At 38.7% G+C, this 21,525-nt stretch overlaps 1 long non-coding RNA gene across 1 annotated transcript in view; it reads left to right on the top strand.

Moving 5' to 3' along the window:
• Window positions 1–15,237, top strand: part of LOC138434660 (uncharacterized) — a 74,655-nt gene extending 59,418 nt beyond the window's left edge. The window contains exon 3 of the long non-coding RNA XR_011254830.1: window positions 14,155–15,237. This is a non-coding gene — a long non-coding RNA (uncharacterized lncRNA). The remainder of the gene's footprint in view (window positions 1–14,154) is intronic.
• The last annotated feature ends 6,288 nt before the right edge of the window (window positions 15,238–21,525 follow it).

Below are 21,525 nucleotides of genomic sequence, written 5' to 3'. Positions count from 1 at the left end.
GTTGCAAAAGAGTTGGACATGACTGAGCTTCTGAGCACATATCGGGATATGGCGTTGAGTAATATTTCATGCTAGATTATCTTTCCTGTTGAATCCATCACTTCTAATTAAGAATGACTATGACAATAATAGCAAGATGGAAGTGAAAGTAGGGGACCAAGAAATTCATAGTTGATATGAAACCCCTCAGTAAACCATGCTCCCTACCAAGGTGTCTGTCTTTAATACCCTACTATCTTCCCAAACCTCATAGTAATTCTGTAGCCTTTTGACTCTCTTTGGGCATGAAGATACTGCACAGCATCACCACTTGACATCAGCCACCTCATCATTCTCTGCACACTTATGATTTGTTTCCCTTACTCTCTGGGGAGCTATCCCTTGGTGCTCTTCACACACACACACACACACACACACACACACACACACACACACACGGAGGTAGTTGGTGGTAACTTTGTTTGCATGTTTGGTCACTTGTACTTCCTTATTTTGATATCTCAAGGAAGTTGCATGCCCCTTAAAATTAATTGACTTTCCTTTGCTTTGGTGAAATTGTGCAGTGTCTATGATTTTATGGGGCTTTAATCCACCTGCTACTATAAAGAAAGCTGAGCACCAAAGAATTGTTTCTTTTGAACTGTGGTGTTGGAGAAGACTCTTGAGAGTCCCTTGGACTGTAAGGAGATCCAACCAGTCCATTCTAAAGGAGATCAGTCCTGGGTGTTCATTGGAAGGACTAATGTTGAAGTTGAAACTCCAATACTTTGGCCACCTGACACAAAGAGCTGACTCATTTGAAAAGACCCTGATGCTGGGAAAGATTGAGGGCAGGAGGAGAAGGGGATGACAGACGGTTGGATGGCATCACTGACTCAATGGACATGGGTTTGGGTGGACTCTGGGAGTTTGGTGATGGACAGGGAGGCCTGGCATGCTGCGGTTCATGGGGTCGCAAAGACTCAGACACAACTGCGCGACTGAACTGAACTGAACTATCAAAGCTACGTAAGCTGGCAGACACACTTGACTTGTAAAGTCACAGAAGAAGCGGGGAGAGAGAGCACTAGGGCAGTGGTAAATATAATATGATAAAAAAAAGAGAGAGAATGTATAAGTCAACATGATAACATCCTACAAATAAAATAATTTGCCCTTTCGGATCTCAAAGCTGCAAGATTCCCAGAAAATTTTCATCTTCTTTCTCCCTGGACCTCCCATTCCTGTCATGACTTTAAATCCTCTAAGGAGATCTGAAAGTGACCTTTTCACCTCCATACCTAACACGATGCTTTGTGTACTCTACTGAAGTCCTAACCTGGCCTCAAAGTACTTTCCCATCTCTTTCCCTTATTCTACATACTTCTTTCAGGGTAACTTCCCAACATTACTTCTCTGTTCAGTCTATTCCCCTGAAGAATGTCTCCCCATTGACTATATTGCCTTAATGTTTTTACACTTGGCAGGAGTGCAAAGATCTCAGTGATGTCATGCCACCACTTGCTCACTCTCTTTAATTTTACTGTATCTTCCAAGTAAAGTTGGACTACTTACTGTTCCTGGCAAGTTTCTTTTCCCCGGGGCTTTGCCCTTTTAATCTGGCTGGAACAGTTTCCCTGTGTCTACATTGTAGGCAACCTCATTGTTCAGATATCATCTTAAATGCTACTCCCTCTAAGAAACATTTCTACTTTAAACTGAAAGAACTGTCCATTACTCTCTCATGCCACTAGGCATAGTCTAACCAATACTGGAGATATCTGTGTACTGGCTTTATTTCTATAAGTGAAGTGAAATGAAAGTTGCTCAGTCGTGTCTGACTCTTTGTGACCCCATGAACTATACAGTCCATGGAATTCTCCAGGCCAGGATACTGGAGTAGGTATCCATTCCCTTCTCCAGGAGATCTTCCCAACCCAGGGATTGAACCCAGGTCTCCCACATTGCAGGTGGATTCTTTACCAACTGAGCCACCAGGGAAGCCCTTATTTCTGTAAGAAGACTGTAAGCTTTATAAAACTTGGGCATGCATGCTGAGTTGCTTTAGTCATGTCCAACCCTGTGCAACTCTATGGACTATAGCCAGTCAGGTTCCTCTGTCATGGGATTCTCTAGGCAAGAATATTGAAGTGGGTTGCCATTTGGGAGTGTTGTAATAATTTTTATGTGTTTATGGTTTATAGAATACCATGTACATATTAGGCACTCAACCAGTATTATTTATGTTTTACAGCTAACTGTAAAACATGAACCAAGTGACTGGAGCAACTCAGAGAAAAAGAGACAGCTAGGCCAATTGCTGTTGTATTAAGATTATATATATATACACACACACATATATATATATATACACACACACATATTTATATACATTTATATATGGAGACATAAAGATATATAGGAAGAACTAAGGTTGTCTGAAAATACTTCATCCCAGTTCATTTCATGCACATTCTTAAAGATCATTCCATATATTCTGGTACTTCTGAAACTCTCTGCTTGCCTTCCAAATCCATTTGAATCTTGCTAAATCCATTTAGCACAGATCCTAGCATCCTTACAAACTGTTGAGAGGTCACGGGAAGGCACCTGTAGGATAAATTGCTTTAGGATCCACTCCTGTCCCCCCTGCCCCCCAGTACTAAGGTAATCCTGCTGGATCTGATGTGATTACTCTTGTACCCAGTGAATATACTCCACAAAACATCATTCACCTTGAACTGACGTTCACCATAATATGAGGTCAGAAAGGGCAGAGACTGTGGAAAATTTTCCATGAGGGATCAAAGCTATATACTTAGCTGAGCTATAAAGCAGTACTATGGCCCAGAAAAGCAAAAACATCATCTTGTAATTGGCTTCAACTTTCTTTTTCATATCCTTTACCAGATAGAGCAGATTTACTGTGAATCTGAACGAGCTTGGCTGACACTTCATAACTTCACATTTGTACAGGCCAGAGAGATGTTGTATTTGTAATTTTGTGTTTTCATACTTCAAACACCACATCAAGTGTCACAAAACATTGATCTGCTTCGGTATCTATATCTTCTTCTGTGCATGATTCTAATTTTGCTAATCATTTGAATCTGTGGCAATTTAGCTGATAGAAAGGAGTTAGTAACCTTAGGTCTTTATTTTGATGGGGCAAAAGTCCACATGGGCTTCCCTTTCTATGCCTTTTATTCCACATTTATCAGTGCAAAAAACAGAAATAATGGACACATAAATTGGCAGCTTTCATAAAGTGGCAATTAGAAAATAACCTGTTTTCATTTAAACCAGGAAGAAAGCAATAATTTGTGCCAAAATTAGGGATATTTCAATATGCAGATGACACCACCTTAATGGCAGAAAGTGAAGAGGAGCTAAAGAGCCTCTTGATGAAGGTGAAAGAGGAGAGTGAAAAAGCTGACTTAATATTGTAAAGTAATTAACCTCCAATTAAAATAAATAAATTTATATTTTAAAAAACACCTAAAATCATGGCATCCAGTCCCATCACTTCACAGCAAATAGACGGGGAAACAATGGAAAGAGTGACAGACTTTATATTCTTGGGCTCCAAAATCACTGTGGATGGTAATGGTAGCCATGAAATTAAAAGACGTTTGCTCCTTGAAAGAAAGCTATGACAAACCTAGACAGGGTATTAAAAAGCAGAGACATTGCTTTGCTGACATAGGTCCATATAATCAAAGCTATGGTTTTTCCAGTAGTCATCTATGGATGTGAGAGTTGGACCATAAAGAAGGCTAAATGCTAAAGAATTAACGCTTTCGAATTGTGGTGTTGAGAAGACTCTTGAGAATCTTCTCCCTTTGACTGCAAGGAGATCCAACCAGTCAATCCTAAAGGAAATCAACCTTGAATATTCATTGGAAGGACTGATGGTGAAGCTGCATCTCCAATACTTTGGCCACCTGATGCAAAGAGCTGATTCATTGGAAAAGACTCTGATGCTGGGAAACATTATAGGCAGGAAGAGAAGGGGACAAAGGAGGATAAGATGGTTGGATGGCATTACTGACCCAATGTCCATGAGTTTGAGCAAACTCTGGGAGATGATGAAGGACACGAAAGCCTGGTGTGCTGCAGTCCATGGGGTTGCAGAGATTTGGACACAACTGAGTGACTGAACAAGAACACCTTTAAATCTAACATGAAAATAGTATGCATAGCAGACCAAGGACCACAGGGAGGAGGAGAGACATTGACAAAATAGAAATGCTATTATAGGTGGTGACTGAGAGAAAAAGTGTGCAATATATTTGATCAAAGGCTGATTTCACTAATAGCTGGGAGCCTATTTTCCTTGGGTCTTTTGTGTTTCTGCCAGTCTTATGAATGAGGCATTAACTGTGTTTTGTTCAGGACTAATTTTTTCAAAGATGTATGACTAGCAAATATCCTTGGAAGATAGAGATAGTATCTCCCTCCAAGGCAAAGAACAGGCATGCTTATGGCCGGGTTTCTTTCCTGTGGTACAACCCACTGTGTGTGCAGACATCATCTGGTACCCTGAAAGGATTTGGAGGCAGGGAACTGACACAAATATGCTGACACTCATGAGGCCTCCTGTGATATGAGAAATAGTGCCCTTGGTCTCTGATCTAGGTATCTTGTGTCTTCTTCTAGCACCCACAAAACTACAGTAGACTAATTGTTTGCTTGAAAATAGGACAAAATCTCAGATCTTCACAGCCCTTAACAGTACCACACTGTGAGTTTATACAACTTAAATAAAAACACAGCCAAATATAAAAAGGGACAACTTTATAATGAATACTTAGTAGAAATAGTAAAATGTAGCTGTACTTGAATATCTTTGTGTGCTCCGTTTGTCAGCTGAGTCTGATTCTTTGCGACCCCATGGACTGTAGCCCACCAGGCTCCTCTGTGTATGTGATTCCCCAGGCAAGAATACTGGAGTGGATTGCCATTATCTCCTCCAGTGGATTTTCCCGGCCCAGGGATCAAACCTGCCTCTGCTGCGTTGACAGGAGGATTCTTTATCACAGAGCCACCTGGGAACATCTTGACTAATCAGGAAATATAAAAATAATATTGAAGTCACTTTTTAACAACCAGATTGTCAAAAACCAAAAATAAGAATAAGTCAGATATAGAGAAGAAATGGAGAAACATACCTGCATTTATGGTGGATGTAAAATGTAATTAAATAGTTCAGAAAAAATTGTACCTATTTGGCCAGTCATTCTACATTTGGAAGCTATCAATGGGAATACAGTCTCGAATGTATTTGTCTATGTGTGTTTGCATATACACACACACACAAACACATATAAATAAATAAAAATATATGTATATGTGTGTCTGTTTGTGCGTGTGTGTGTATATCTTGTATACACATATAGATACTCTTTATAGTAGCATTGTTTGTCAAAGTAAAGTCTGAAATCAACCTGGATGCTCTCTAATAGAGGAATGTTCAGATGCAAATAGTTTATTCTACTATGAAGTGGAATGAAGTTATGAGGAAAATACATTGATCAGTATGTGCTAACTTGAAAGAATGCACTGAAATACTGTTATAAGAAGAAAAATTACATATGTAATATAAAAAGCAACCCCATTTTTATTTAAAAAATATATATACACGCATACAATTACTCTATTGTGAGCTGCCACAATGGGCAAGTAGGGTTTAAGTGTATTCAGTTCAGTTTAGTCACTCAGTCGTGTCCAACTCTTTGTGACCCCATGACTGAAGCACGCCAGGATTCCCTGCCCATCACCAATTCCTGGAGCTTACTCAGATTCATGTCATCTAGTTGGTGATGCCATCCAACCATCTTATACTCTGTTGTCCCCTTCTCATCCTGCCTTCAATCTTTCCCAGCATCAGTGTCTTTTCCAGTGAGTTAGTTCTTCGCATCAGGTGGCCAAACTATTGGAGTTTCAGCTTCAGCATCATTCTTTCCAATGAATATTCAGGACTGATCTCCTTTAGGATGGACTTGTTGGAACTCCTTGCAGTCCAAGGGACTCTTAAGAGTCTTTTCCAACACCACATTTCAAAAGCATCTATTCTTTGGTGCTCAGCTTTCTCTATAGTCCTACTCTCACATCCATACATGACTATAGGAAAAACCATTCTTCACACCATTACTTTGTTGACAAAGTAATGACTCTGCATTTTAATAGGCTGACTAGATTGGTCATAGCATTTCTTCCAAGAAGCAAGAGTCTTTTAAATTCGTGGCTGCAATTACCATCTACAGTGATTTTGGAGCCCCTAAAAATAATGTCTGTCACTGTTTCCACTATTTCCTTATCTATTTGCCATGATGTGATGGCACTGGATGCCATGTTCTTAGTTTTCTGAATGTTGAGCTTTAAGCCAACTTTTTCACTCTCCTCTTTCACTTCATTAAGAGGCTGTCTAGTTCTTCTTCCATTTCTGCCACAAGAGTGGTATCATCTGCATATCTGATATTATTGATATTTCTCCTGGCAATCTTGATTCCAGCCTGTGCTCCATCCAGCCTGACATTTCACATGATGTACCCTGCATATAAGTTAAATAAGCAGGGTGACAATATATAGCCTTGACGTACTCCTTTTCCTATTTGGAACCAGTCTGTTGTTTCATGTCCAGTTCTAACTGTTGCTTCTTGAGCTGCATACAGATTTCTCAGGAGGCAGGTCAGGTGGTCTGTCCCATCTCTTTAGAATTTTCCACAGTTTGTTGTGATCCACACAGTCAAAGGCTTTTTGGCATAGTCAATAAAGCAGAAGAAGATGTTTTTCTGGAACTTTCTTGCTTTTTCAGTGATCCAGTGGATGTTGGCAATTCGATCTCTGGTTTCTCTGCCTTCTCTAAATCCAAACTGAACATCTGGAATTTCATGGCTCATGTACTGTTGAAGCCTGGCTTGGAGAATTTTGAGCATTACTTTGTGAGATGAGTGCAATCGTGCAGTAGTTTGAACATTCTTTGGCATTGCCTTTCTTTGGGATTGGAATAATAACTGACCTTTTCCAGTCCTGGGTCCATTTTTGAGTTTTCCAAATTTGCTGGCATATTGAATGCATCACTTTCACAACATCATCTTTTAGGAGTTGAAATAGCTTAACTGGAGTTCCATCACCTCCACTAGCTTTGTTCATAGTGGTGCTTCCTAAGGCCCACTTGACTTCACATTCTAGGATGTCTGGCTCTAGGTGAGTGATCATGAAGATATTTTTGTAAAGTTCTTCTGTGTATATCTTCTGCTTCTGTTAGGTCCATACCATTTCCGTCCTTTACTGTGCCCGTCTTTGCTTGAAATGTTCCCTTAGTATCTCTAATTTTCTTGGATGTATTGGATTTCTAATTTTCTTGGGTGTATTATTTAACCCCAAAGTAACTGCAAATTGACTTTCTATGCTATGCAAGAAACTAACAACTTATACTGACTTAGTATCTCATTGTCAATAGCAGCCTGATCCAGATTAGAGTTTTGCTTTGGAATCAAACAGACTGGAGTTCCCATTTTGTTTGGATAGCTGACTAGCTGAGTGAACTTATATCATTTGGTCTTTCTTAGACTCAGTTTTTTTATCTGTAAATGGAACCAACAATAGTACTTATCTCACATATTTGTAAAAAGTGATTTTTGTAAAGTCTATAATGTAGTAGCACAGTTCTGTTAGAGTCAGTAATGGTGTTTACAATGAAATCACACACTTACTGAGCATTTACTATGTGACTGGGCTCAGTTCATGGCACCTGTTTGTTTTGTTTTTCTTTTTCTCTTGCCTTTTTTAAATAGCATTTTCCTCACCTAGTCGTCTATAAAGGTACTTCAGATTTTTATATTATTTCTTCACACCAGCCTGGCCAAATAATAATGGAATCAGAGCCTTGGGGTGATCATAAAGCTGTGTGTATGTTGCGTTAGCCTACCTTCAGTGAAGGATATTAGAACTGCAGCCAGCAGATGACCTAACGTGTGAGGAAAACCTCTAGCAGTGCAGCTAGGGAAACATTAGCTTGTTTACAATTTGACAACTAACACAGTGGTTATATTTTACAAATGAAAAAAAAAAAGTTGCCCCACACCTTCCTTCGGTAAAAGCTACCATTTCATATCAAACTGAATGCAACAAAGCCCTAGAAAAATGTTAAAAGGCAGTCAGCCAAGTCTTTATTGCAAGAACATCAGAGAAATGAACCAGCTGAGCTATTTACTGTCTGCTTAAATTTCTCAACTATCGATCCTTGCAGCAGAGAAGCTATTTATAGATCCTATGTCTCCTTTAAATCTTTACCTCATAGGAATCTAGCTCGATTGGGAAAAGCCTCGTTTTGTTCAGGATTGCATAGTCTGCCTGCAGAACACAGTTATGAACTAATCAGGAGTCTGATTACACTCCCTGCATCTAATCAAGCATTAATGGTTTCCATGTCAGCATTTAATGAGCATTTCCTTTGGATTGATAGTCTCCACTGCTTCATTCATTTACCTACAATTTTTGATCACCAGTTTAGGCCAAGATTGTAGGTATTTGTTTCCGAGGCCATTGGGATGACAGTTAGAGAGAACAATGGAACAATTAATGTGACTTAAAATTTGAGCTTGGGAAGCTGGCAGCCTAAAATATGAAAATAAATCTGCCCCTGCAAACGATGTGTCTCAGGGAGCTGAAATTGTTGCAGAAACCAATTGAAATCCTGGAGAGCAGGGATGATACCATAGGCACTGTCTCTGTGCTGTTGGTACCCAGACCAGTGCTGGGCTCCTAGTGCCAGGGGAGAAGAAGGAAAGAGGAAAATGCCCAACCAAAATGTAGCAGAGTAAGACATTAATTAAAACATCCCTTTCATGCTGGAAAGCAAGCTGTAGATTCATTTAAGTGCCAGAGCTTCCTTTAAACTTTTTCTAAAACCAACACGTTTGATGCTTTATTTCATCTGAGATAGAATGTCACTGTCTGGGGATGGAATTAGTGCAAGTGTCCTTTCTGTTTTATTCAGAAGCCTTCTCAATCCCTCATCAAGTGACAACTTGAATAGCTATTGAAAGGAAAGTTGCATGTGCACAGAACTAGAACATTTCTTACAAGGAGCTAAGAAGGTCAGCAGGGATTTCAAGGTTAGATGTGCCTTCTCCCATTTTCTTAGGACCCTGAGGTAGAAAGTAATTTATAAACTATAACACTTCTCAATAAATTGCTTGGCTTTGGGAGTATACCACCTAAGCATTCTAAGGGAAAATATTTTAACTATTTTTAAAAATTTTTTATTTTTACTTTATTTTACTTTACAATACTGTATTGGTTTTGCCATACATTGACATGAATCCACCACAGGTGTACATGAGTTCCCAAACATGAATCCCCCCTCCCACCTCCCATCCCATATCATCTCTCTAGATCATCCCCGTGCACCAGCCCCAAGCATCCTGTATCCTGCATCAAACAGACTGGTGATTCGTTTCTTACATGATATTATACATGTTTCAATGCCATTCTCCCAAATCATCCCACCCTCTCCCTCTCCCTCAGAGTCCAAAAGTCCGCTCTACACATCTGTGTCTCTTTTGCTGTCTCGCATACAGGGTCATCATTACCATCTTTCTAAATTCCATATATATGTGTTAATATACTGTATTGGTGTTTTTCTTTCTGGTTTACTTAATTGGCTCCAGTTTCATCCATCTCATTAGAACTGATTCAAATGTATTCTTTTTAATGGCTGAGTAATACTCCGTTGTGTATATGTACCACAGCTTTCTTATCCATTCATCTGCTAAGGCCAGCTTTTAGTTACTCTTTCAGATTTTCAAATATAGTAAGATAAAATCTCAAGGCTTTTAATTTCAGGATAAATTCTTTAATTAGTTTATTTTTCAGTACATGAGGCTAACTATATAAGATGTCTAGGGAACCTAGAAATTTTTAGTGTCCTGGTCCAGATGGAAATACAGGCAGAGGAAGAACAAGTGGGCAGAGAGATTAGGAAATGAAATAGCATCACATGGCAGTTCAGATCCCAGACTCTAGAGCAAGATGATACTTACCATATATCTGCTATTTAAAAATTCCCCAGTCTCTCTAGGGCTTGATTTGCTCATTTATAAAATATGGATAATAGTAGTATCTTCTTAGAGTTGTTTTCAGGATTAAATTATTTAATTAACCAATGTAAAGCTGTTAAAAATATACCTCATACACATTAAATACATTGTAGCAATTATTGGAAGACATAAAAATGTCAGAAATAAAGACTAATATCCAAATGACTATCACTTGTTAAATGTGATGAATTTGTGTTGCCTCTAAATTCACATAACAAAAAGACAGGACTCTTGTAGCTCTTCCATTCAGGAAGACCCTAGTTGGCTAACTGCTAGTACAGATTTAGGGACATCAGAAGAAGGTACAGGATGTAAAAATCATAGTCATCTCCAGGGCCTGGATGTTTCAGTTCAATAGGTAGTCATGGGAAATGCTTGCCCATTCCCAAAAGTCACTGGGCAAGCAGCAGAGGTGGGCTCAACTGGGGAAGGAATGCACCAGTAGTTCTCAATCCTTGTTTTGTGGCCATTGCTTACCATCTCCCCTTTACAATTGTGTTTCCAAAATGACAGTGTGACATGTCTTTGTGTTCAATCGATAATGGCTTTGGTCAATGTCTGCCAGAGTGAGTGTGGGGCTGAGAGTACCCTATGACCTGGTAGAGAGCAGAGCTGATGTTTCCCGTTCAGAGGTGCAGGTAGCAGCCCCAAAGGGAGGTCAGCTAGTTGCTTGTACCTGGTCTTCTGAGGAAAGCTTAAAGGGGGCCAGTTTCAAACAGTGACAGAGCTGAAGAACAGCATGGTGCTTTCATAAAGCATGTTAGATCTAGCTATCTGGTAGTTGTGATGGTTCACTGTGGTTGACTTTGGAAATTTTGAATCCCCCTCCAAAACATTTCCCCCTCATCCACACCCTCAACTGTAGTTCCTCAGAGGGCCAGGAACAGAGTTAGCAATCACCAGACTCCTTGCCAGGAGTACTCTTGCCTGGAAAATCCCATGGACGGAGGAGCCTGGTTGGCTACAGTCCATGGGGTTGCTAAGGGTTTGGTATTACTGAGCAACTTCACTTTCACTTTTCACTTTCATGCATTGGAGAAGGAAATGGCAACCCACTCCAGTGTTCTTGCCTGGAGAATCCCAGGGACGGGGAAGCCTAGTGGGCTGCTGGATATGGGGTCACACAGAGTTGGACACGACTGGAGCGACTTAGCAGCAGCAGTAGCAGACTCCTTACCAAGGCTACAGGTGTGATTTGTAGGTCACCAGGGAATCTTTGGGCTTCCCTGGTGGTTCAACTGGTAAAGAATCTGCCTGCAATGCAGGAGACCTGGTTCGATCCCTGGGTTAGGAAGATCATCTAGAGAAGGGAATGACTACCCACCCCAGTGTTCTGGCCTGGAGAATTCCATGGGCTATATAGGGAATCTTTAGTATGCGAACGCAGTCTTTGTGCATGTAAATTGGCATATTTGTTATGTTTTGTGTCAAAACAAATATGAACCCTTTCCCGATATCTATTCTCTCCTCTAAATCATTTGCAAAAGGCATTGAGAAAAGGAAGATAATTATAAATTTTTTTTTTACTATAAAGGTGTAGAGACCTGGAGATATAGAAGGAGTGGGAAGGTGATTATTTTCCTAAAATTTTCACATGAAACTTTTGTCTTAAGTAATTATTGGTTAATAGATTACTTTTTTGTAAGTGTACCTGTGCTCAACTGCTGAATTGCTATTAATTCTGATGGACTATGCCATTAATGGAAATTAATATATTCACTTAGGAGCTATTTTCTTGAATGGTATTTATGGCAAGCATCCATTAGAAAAATCAGAGGTCTTGCACTTGCCATGATTTTGAAAAAAAAGTTTTGCTAAACATAATTACAGTTATTTTTTTCTTAAGTGGAAAGCTTAGTATTAAAATTTTTGTGCATGTTCCTGTATTTTTTTATGTCTAAGCAATTCTATGAAGTGATTGATCTGTTTTGATTAATGTAAAACTGTGACTATATTGATAACTTGAAATATATACTGTGTATATATATACATATATATATGTCAGAAGTACGTAAAATAAAAAAAGAGTTTTATAACAAACATAAGGACAGTAAGAATATACTTGCTGTTGATATTTTCAGAGGAGAAAATGAAGAGGAGAGTAGGGCTTACTTAAGGCAATGGGAGCTTCAATCATCCTGGAAGACTCAGGTTCTTAGTCCTAACTTAGGAACTTAACTGAAAACTTAGCCATGTCTCTGAGCCTCATTAACTTTCAGACTTTACCTATGTAAGTGAGAATGCTAGTGTCTCATTCAGTCATCCCACCAAGTGTCTGTGAGGGTTTAGCGATACGATATATATGAAAGCACTCCATAAATACATGGCGTTGTTGATCTAACTGTGGCCTTTGGGGCCCTATTTTCTTCTTGATATCAATATTTAGGTTTCTCTGTTTTAAAATTTACTTTTTTATTACACAGGAATATATGAATATATTATCATGGAAATCCAAGTATTATCATAATATATAGAAAAGAAAATGGAAGATCCTTGACTTACCTATCTCCAAATCTCCTTTTATCTTTAGTGGTGGCACTAAAGATAATTAACAGTTTGAATTTCCTTTCAGAAACTTTCTAAACATACACATGTACATACACACACACACCTATATGCATGCTATGACATACAATTTTAGTTCACGTGATTTGGATCAAAGGTTTACTTCTAACTCACAAATTTACCTTATTAAAATAAAAGTTTTTTTTTCCCCTAATGTAAAATGTGACATAATTAGCACGCAGTTGTTTCAGGTAGAAGATTGATTGTGAAAGGTTAAAAGAGTACTTGAAAGGTGGAATGGGTTTGGTAACTGTGAATACAAAACCCATACACAAATGAATGTATTTCAGTTGTTGTCATGAAACCCCATTGTGTTAACAAATGGGAAATAACACTTCATGACAGCCGATCTAAAATAATCTCTATGTGATGAGTAGCACTTGCGGGTCTGCCAAGACGCACCGATTCTCAGTGTGATCACATAGATTTCATTGGTCACAGACAGAGAAAAGCACATGATTGCTCTGAAATCGATGACGGCTTTGCCAGCCCAGAAATCACAGCTAAGGCTCTGTGATAGCAGACTATCACACCTGCCAGTTGACAGGTGTGCACTAAAATTTATGAAAAGCTTTTCTAGCCAAGCCATCGGCTGCTGAAAAGAATGGTGGATGCCTTGAGCCTTGACATTTATTACAGCTTTGCCAGCATATCTGTCTTGTAGAGTGTGATTTGAAAAACGATATGTCTAAGCATGATCTTAATAAGCTCATTTGTTCTGGGATCTCATTGTACTTGTGCTTGCTGATAGAAGAAGAGAGGGCCAACAATATAAATAAGGGAGGCTTCCTCGGGAAACAGCTCTAGCTATTTCAATATGGAGACAGTCTGATGTTGAACATTGCCAGTTCCCTGTACCTAAGGGAGGAATTACAATGCTGCTTTGAGATGAGAGGCTGCAGTTCTTTAATAACCTTGATTTCACTTAGCTTGGTCAAAAACAAATTAAAGCACATGATAAATTAAAGCACATGATAAATATTCTGGTAAAGATCCAAATATATTAATGTTACCCAGGAAAGATATATCTTTAAATATATATTTTTTAAACAACTTAGCATTTTCTTATTAACCACCCATTTATAAAAATTCAAAATACTTTGTATATTTCCTTACTCATTGTCAAAATACCCTTGGAGGCTGAAGATGGGGCCAGGATCATCCTGTATTGGTACAGGAGGAACAAGAAGAAGCTAAAATGCTTAAAACAGTTTTCCCAGACTTGTATCATGACCAGCCAACACATTTCTTGATTTTCAGTGTACTTTTTTCTGGATAAATATAAGCCTTAGTCCATACTGCCTATATTTGAAGATATTTTCTTTGATAAATATACTTGCCTATTGAGATACAATAGTTATTTAAACGGGGATAATAGAATATTAAAAACATTATGTTACCAATACAGACAATATTGCTCATCCACAGAAAACCAATCTTGTTTTTCTCTTACTACTAAAGAAGTATTTCATTTAATAAAAGTACTATTTTTCTTTTTCAACAGAGTGCTGTTTACAATAGCTAGGACATGGAAGCAATCTAGATGTCCATCAGCAGAAGAATGGATAAGAAAGTTGTGGTACATATACAGAATGGAATATCCAGTTCAGTTCATTTGCTCAATCATGTCTGACTGTTTGCAACCCCATGGACTGCAACACACCAGGCCTCCCTGTCCATCACCAACTCCCAGAGTTTACCCAAACTCATGTCCATTGAGTCAGTGATGCCATCCAACCATCTCATCCTCTGTCATCCCCTTCTCCTCTGTCCTTCAATCTTTCCCAGCATCAGGGTCTTTTCCAATGAATCATTTCTTACTCAGCTATTAAAAAGAATACATTTGAATCAGTCCTAATGAGGTGGGTGAAACTGGAGCCTGTTATACAGAGTGGAGTAAGCCAGAAAGAAAAACACCAATACAGTATGCTGCTGCTGCTGCTGCTGCTAAGTCGCTTCAGTCGTGTCCGACTCTGTGCTACCCCAGAGACGGCAGCCTACCAGGCTCCCCCGTCCCTGGGATTCTCCAGGCAAGAACACTGGAGTGGGTTGCCAGTTCCTTCTCCAATGCGTGAAAGTGAAGTCTCTCAATCGTGTCCAACCCTCAGTGACCCCATGGACGGCAGCCTTCCAGGCTCCTCTGTCCATGGGATTTTCCAGGCAAGAGTACTGGAGTGGGGTGCCATTGCCTTCTCTGCCAATACAGTATACCAATGCATATATACGGGATTCAAAAGAATGTAATGACGACCTTATATGCAAGACAGCAAAAGAGACATAGATATAAAGAACAGACTTTTGGACTCTGGGAGAAGGGGAGGGTGGGATGATTTGAGAGAATAGCACTGAAATGTGTATATTACCATATGTGAATAGATGACCAGTCCAAGTTTGATGCATGAAACAGGGCACTCAAAGCTGGTGCACTGGGACAACCCAGAGGGAGGGGATGGGGCGGAAAGGGGGAGGGTGTTCTAGATGGGGGACCCATGTATACCCATGGCTGATTCATGTCAATGTATGGCAAAAACCAACACAATATTATAAGTAATTACCCTCCAATTAAAATAAATACATTTTAAAAATATTTTTCTTTTTGCTACCTCTAATGTCTTTATTACAATGCAATTAGCATATCCTTTCCTGCCCATGTTTGTACCTTGCAATCTAGCCATCTAGAGGACTAGCCCTTCTGGTGAAAATAGATAACTTTTTAAAAGACTCAGTTAACAAAATTAGAGAAAGAACAGAGTTACAGAGACAGAAAAGAAGTCTGTTAAAAGACTGCAAGGGGGAAGAAAACTAAAATTCTATGAAAATGAATTCTAAAATCTCAGTGAAATTGAGAAATCTAAAATCTTAATGAAATGGACAATTTGCTATAGAATGTTGATTACTGCAATGAACTTAGAAAAAAAATAACAAACAATAACAGTGTTATTGATGTGCCTGTAGCAATGGAGGAAACTGAAAACTCTGTAAGAGTTTTCTAAAGGAAAATGGGTCCAAAGCAGGATGTGTTTACCAGAATCATTTCTTATTTTCCAAGGGACTATGATCCCGATGATAAATTCTTCCAGTGCATGGAAAATGATGGGATGTTACATGATTTATGTTAACCTGATAATAACATTTGATAAAGATGGTACATAGAAAGAAAACTCCATCAGTCTCCTGGAATATACATAAATGTTGTACAGACGTTCAAAATAAAATAAGAGTAAGTTGAATCCAGCATATTTTAAAATGTATTTTTCCTTACAGGGATATATACAGATGACTCACTAATAAGAAATTATTAAATAAGCTATATAAATTTATCAAAACAGAAAAAACATTGTTTTAACCTCACTTAAATACTAAACGGGCATATTTAAAAGTCCATTTTTAAGCCTAGTTGAAATGCTGCCTCTTTCAAAAAGTCGTGCTTGATTCCTTTGGCTGAAAGTAACCGCTGCTTTGAACTTTCATATCTGCATTTATTTCTTGCGCTTTTCAGACATAATCCTGTATTATGGAAATTATGTATACATTCCATGTGGTTTACTCCATACTAATCACCTACTGGTAGAGATTCTATTTGTTCTTATTTCTCATTTCTCATAGAAACTGAGAGTAGCTTCCTTAAAAAGGCTTGACAAATAAATAAATGTTTGAAATTAGGTACATCCTAATTAAAGTTATAAATGCCAGGATGTATATAGATAAGAATAAAAATTACTGTATAAGCATTTTCTTATGATATCATATAATAATTGGGAACATCAGTACATACCAAAGGTCAGAATGTAGCCTTTTTAACTACTTTGTCTTTATAATACTTCTCAATACAAAGTGAAGTGAAAGTCACCCAATTGTGCCTGACTCTTTGTCACCCCATGGACTATATAGTCCATGGAATTCTCCTGGCCAGAATGCTGGAGTGGGTAGCCTTTCCCTTCTCCAGGGCATCTTCGCAACCCAGGGATCAAACCCAGGTCTCCGACACTGCAGGCAGATTCTTCCCCAGCTAAGCCACAAGGGAAGCCCTCAATACAAAACCATGGTGTGTGTTACTCTGTGATGAGAGTTACAGCAATATTTACCCTGGGAATATTATTTTTGCCTTTTTTTTCTTTTTCACGTTTGTAAATTCTAGGCAATATTTTGTACATTTTCTAGGCAATATGATAATCAACAAAGGAAATTAATTTCTGTAAGTATTTGAAAATTATGGTTATAAAAGTTATACTAGAAAATTCTATAGTAAATGGAAGTTCTCATTAAAATAATTACATTTCCTCTAAATAATTCAAAATGCTTTATTAAAATTACCTCATATAATTTTAGTTACACATGTACATGTACTTACCCTGGTAAGTACTTACCCCATGTACATGTGTAACTATACCCTGGTGGCTCAGAGGGTAAAGAATCTTCCTACAATGTAGGAGACTCGGGTTCAATCAATGGGTTGGGAAGATACCCTGAAGTAGGAAATGGCATCCCAGTCCTTACCTGGAGAATCCCATGAAGAGAGGAGCCTGGCAGGCCGCAGTCCATGAGGTTGCAGAGAGTTGGACACGACTTTGTGACTAACACTTTCATTTTCACACAGGCACTCATTTTTGTATGGGTCTTCAGTAGGAATTTTTGGAGAAGGATATGGCAATCCACTCTAGTATTCTTGCCTGGAGAATTCCATGAAGAGAGGAGCCAGGTGGGCTACAGTCCATGGGGTCACGAAGAGTAGACTTGGCTGAGTGATAACATACACACGTAGTAGGGAATTATACCTTAAGGATAAAATCCCAAACGACCTCATACTATATGGAATTTTCTCTATAAGGCTCAAAAGAAATGTGGTCCCATAATGCTCTGATCCCCAAATTATAAATTATTAGATATCTCTTCTGCATATTTAGTTTACTTCTATGTTGCTATTTCATAGAGAAGCCACTTGATTGTAGTGGAAAAAAACACAGGGTTTGGAACCAGATAAATGTGGTGTCTTATTACTGATCTGGCATTTATATGGCTGAGTGAACTTGGGCAAGTTACTTAATTCTGAGCCTCAATCTGTTCATTCCCTACATGGGAACAAATACTTATAAACCAAAGATTAAATTATGCATTGATCATAAAAATATCTAGTACATAGCAAGTGCTTAGACATTCTTTCCTCTCTCACATGAAAGATCATCAATCCTAGAGATTTCTTTGCCCTTGCTAAGTGTCTTGAGAAGTTTTTTCTTTTGCACATCTCGAAGAAAGAAAAAAAGTTTCAGGAGAACAGGAGGAGATGTGGTATGTCTCAGTGCATTAGTCGGTGTTTGGTACATGAGATGTTCAATCATTTGGAAAAAAGAATATGAAAATATTTCTGAGACTTGTTTCAATTTATGACAACCAAAAGCTGATTTCTAAGAATCATGATATAAAATTCTTCATTGGCAATTTTAAATTGTTAAAATTCTTCAGTACCTCTTTTGACATCCTTGCCTACATCCTTATTATTCCTAATAAAACTCAAATTCATCTATATTCTTTTCTCTTTGGCCTTATCAAGTTATATTATTATTCTACATTTATTCTTCATAGTAGGATAAACCTAAGAGGATATGAACATAATAATACTTGTTTAATCTTTTCCTCCAGTTGTTGTCCCAAGTGGACCATGCAGACTTACCTGCTATCATCCCCCAAATCTATCTCAGATAGATCCTATAACTCTTTGATCATTACTTAAAAAGTTATTTTTGGTTGAACCCAGTTTAAAAGCATCCACCTCATATTCAATTTCATTATCATCTCTTCCCCTCTTCCCAAGAATACCTGAACTTCATCTTGAAGTGGAAAGGAGGAACAGTCTTCTCCATTCATTTTCCCACTCTCCCTTCTAGATTAATATCTCTTTGAAGCTGGAGTCTGGTAAGAGGGAATATGAAAGGTGGAAAAGGACAAATGTCTCTTTCTTAGGTGGTATTGTGGTCTTCTCTCTGCTATTGCTGCTCTTCTGGAGAGTCCTGACTGGCCATTGATATTCTCTTGCCAGAAGAAATACAAATGCTATCATTTTCATTGAAGGCATGGTTGAGTTCTTCAGCTGCCCTATGGAGACATCCTCATTACTGCCAAGATTTTTTCACTTCTGCTTTTTCATATATACCCCAGCAGAGTACCCATAACTACTTGTTACTCGGGTTATTTTTCCAGCAGGTGATAATCTTGGGTAAAGGTCAGGCTAACTTTCTTTGTATCTAATTGAGCCACAGACTAGACATGTCAAGTGATGGAAGTGAAGATTGCTATATGGTTGAACTCTTCACTGCCCTGCTGTCTCTATTTCTTTTCTCTCTAGTTCAAATAAATGCAGAGAGAAGATCAGAAAATTTGATGCTGCAGAAGTATTCTAATAGAGGAATGAAATGCTGGTCTCATTTATTCACTGGCATCCTCAGCTGTTATGAGGGATTCTTCAGGATCTCTTTCCCCTTGATTCTCTGTGGACTCTTCCTCTGAACACAATCAATGCCTCAGGACTCTTGTGATTCCTCCTCTCTCACAACTCTCTCCTATTTAGTTTTCAGTGTATATAGACTGGGGTTAGAAAGCTCAGGGGTAAGAGTAGAAGGTCATAGAAATTGTTTGGCTGTCTTCTAATGAATTCAGAAGTGTCTTTCTTTTTTCATCCCTAATTTTGCTATCTTCAGAATGTCAGATACTTGGCAAAGTTTTGTCCTCAATTATGGATTTTTGTAACCAGTTCTGGTGAAATAGTAAAAAAAAAAAAAAAAAGAAAGAAAGAACAAGATCACCATTTTGTTAATTTCTAAAAATAGTGCTGTATTTTCTCTTCAAAATTTCAAATCAAAATGATGAAATTCTAACTTAATGTACAGCTATTATTTTGTCTTTACTCTAGACAATTAAAAATTGCAGAAATAATGGGAAGTCTAAGGGGAGCTAATTTCTAAAAGTTTCCTCTAATAAAAGATTACAATTATCAAAGTGGTGGGGAGGGCACTGTAAACAATATTAATTGAAACTAATTACTGAAGGAAGCAAAAAAACCCCACTAATATTGCATTGTAAACTTTAATATGGCTAAGTAATTACAGGTGAAACCAGCTTAACTCCAGTTCTTCTTCCAGATACAGCCATGTGCTGTTGTGAGAGGTAAGAAATGGAAATCTAAGCAACCTCTGTACATGGAAAGGTGCATAGAGTCCATAGGAGGGATAAAAGCCCTCTAGTGTAAACCCTCATCCTGTCAAAAGTCCACAACAGCACTCACTCAGATTTTTCAGTAGGAAAAGACCAAATACATAGCTAATCCAAATAGAAAGCCTGTTAATGGTGGGCTTTTCTGTTTTTTTGTTTTTGTTTTTTTTTTTTTTTCTCGATGGTTGGTTCACCTGAATATAGGAAAATGCTTCCTGAATCTAAAGGATCTCTCTCCAAAGACTTGGTGAAGGATGGGACAGCCTGGTGTACTGTATTTCATGGGGTTGCAAGAGTTGGGCACAACTTAGTCATGGAACAAGACTACATAATTATATATATATATTTATATATATCTATATACTCACACACATATATATACACAGATTGCTATATATGGCAACTGCATGGCAGAGATGTATTGATCTTACTGGATTCAATTGGAGCTTCAAACCTAACATTTCCCAACTTTTTCCTGAACACTGCCAGATGGTTTGGTTCAGTTCAGTTCAGTCACTTAGTCGTGTCTGACTCTTTGCGACCCCATGAATCGCAACATGCCAGGCCTCCCTGTCCATCATCAACTCCCGGAGTTCACTCAGATTCATGTCCATCGAGTCAGTGATGCCATCCAGCCATCTCATTCTTGGTCGTCCCCTTCTCCTCCTGCCCCCAATCCCTCCCAGCATCAGAGTCTTTTCCAATGAGTCAACTCTTCGCATGAGGTGGCCAAAGTACTGGAATTTCAGCTTTAGCATCATTCCCTCCAAAGAAATCGCAGGGCTGATCTCCTTCAGAATGGACTGGTTGGCTCTGCTTGCAGTCCAAGGGACTCTCAAGAGTCTTCTCCAACACCACATTTCAAAAGCATCAATTCTTCAGCACTCAGCCTTCTTCACAGTCCAACTGTCACATCCATACATGACCACTGGAAAAACCATAGCCTTGACTAGATGGACCTTAGTCGGCAAAGTAATGCCTCGGCTTTTGAATATGCTATCTAGGTTGGTCATAACTTTTCTTCCAAGGAGTAAGCACCTTTTAATTTCATGGTGGCAGTCACCATCTGCAGTGATTTTGGAGCCTCAAAAAATAAAGTCTGACACTGTTTCCACTGTTTCCCCATCTATTTCCCATGAAGCGATGGGACCAGATGCCATGATCTTCGTTTTCTGAATGTTGAGCTTTAAGCCAACTTTTTCACTCTCCTCTTTCACTTTCATCAAGAGGGTTTCTAGTTCCTCTTTGCTTTCTGCCATAAGGGTGGTGTCATCTGCATATCTGAGGTTATTGATATTTCTCCCAGCAATCTTGATTCCAGCTTGTGTTTCTTCCAGTCCAGCATTTCTCATGATGGACTCTGCATATGAGTTAAATAAGCAGGGTGACAATAGACAGCCTTGAAGTACTCCTTCTCTATTTGGAACCAGTCTGGTGTTCCATGTCCAGTTCTAACTGTTGCTTCCTGACCTGCATACAGATTTCACAAGAAGCAGGTCAGGTGGTCTGGTATTCCCATCTCTCAGAATTTTCCACAGTTTACTGTGATCCACACAGTCAAAGGCTTTGGCATAGTCAATAAAGCAGAAATAGATGTTTTTCTGGAACTCTCTTGCGTTTTCCATGATCCAGCAGATGTTGGCAATTTGATCTCTGGTTCCTCCACCTTTTC

The sequence above is a fragment of the Ovis canadensis genome, chromosome 2 (genome assembly GCF_042477335.2).
Source record: "Ovis canadensis isolate MfBH-ARS-UI-01 breed Bighorn chromosome 2, ARS-UI_OviCan_v2, whole genome shotgun sequence".
Classification (NCBI taxonomy): Eukaryota; Metazoa; Chordata; class Mammalia; order Artiodactyla; family Bovidae; genus Ovis; species Ovis canadensis.
This window is presented reverse-complemented; position numbering and strand designations above follow the sequence as displayed.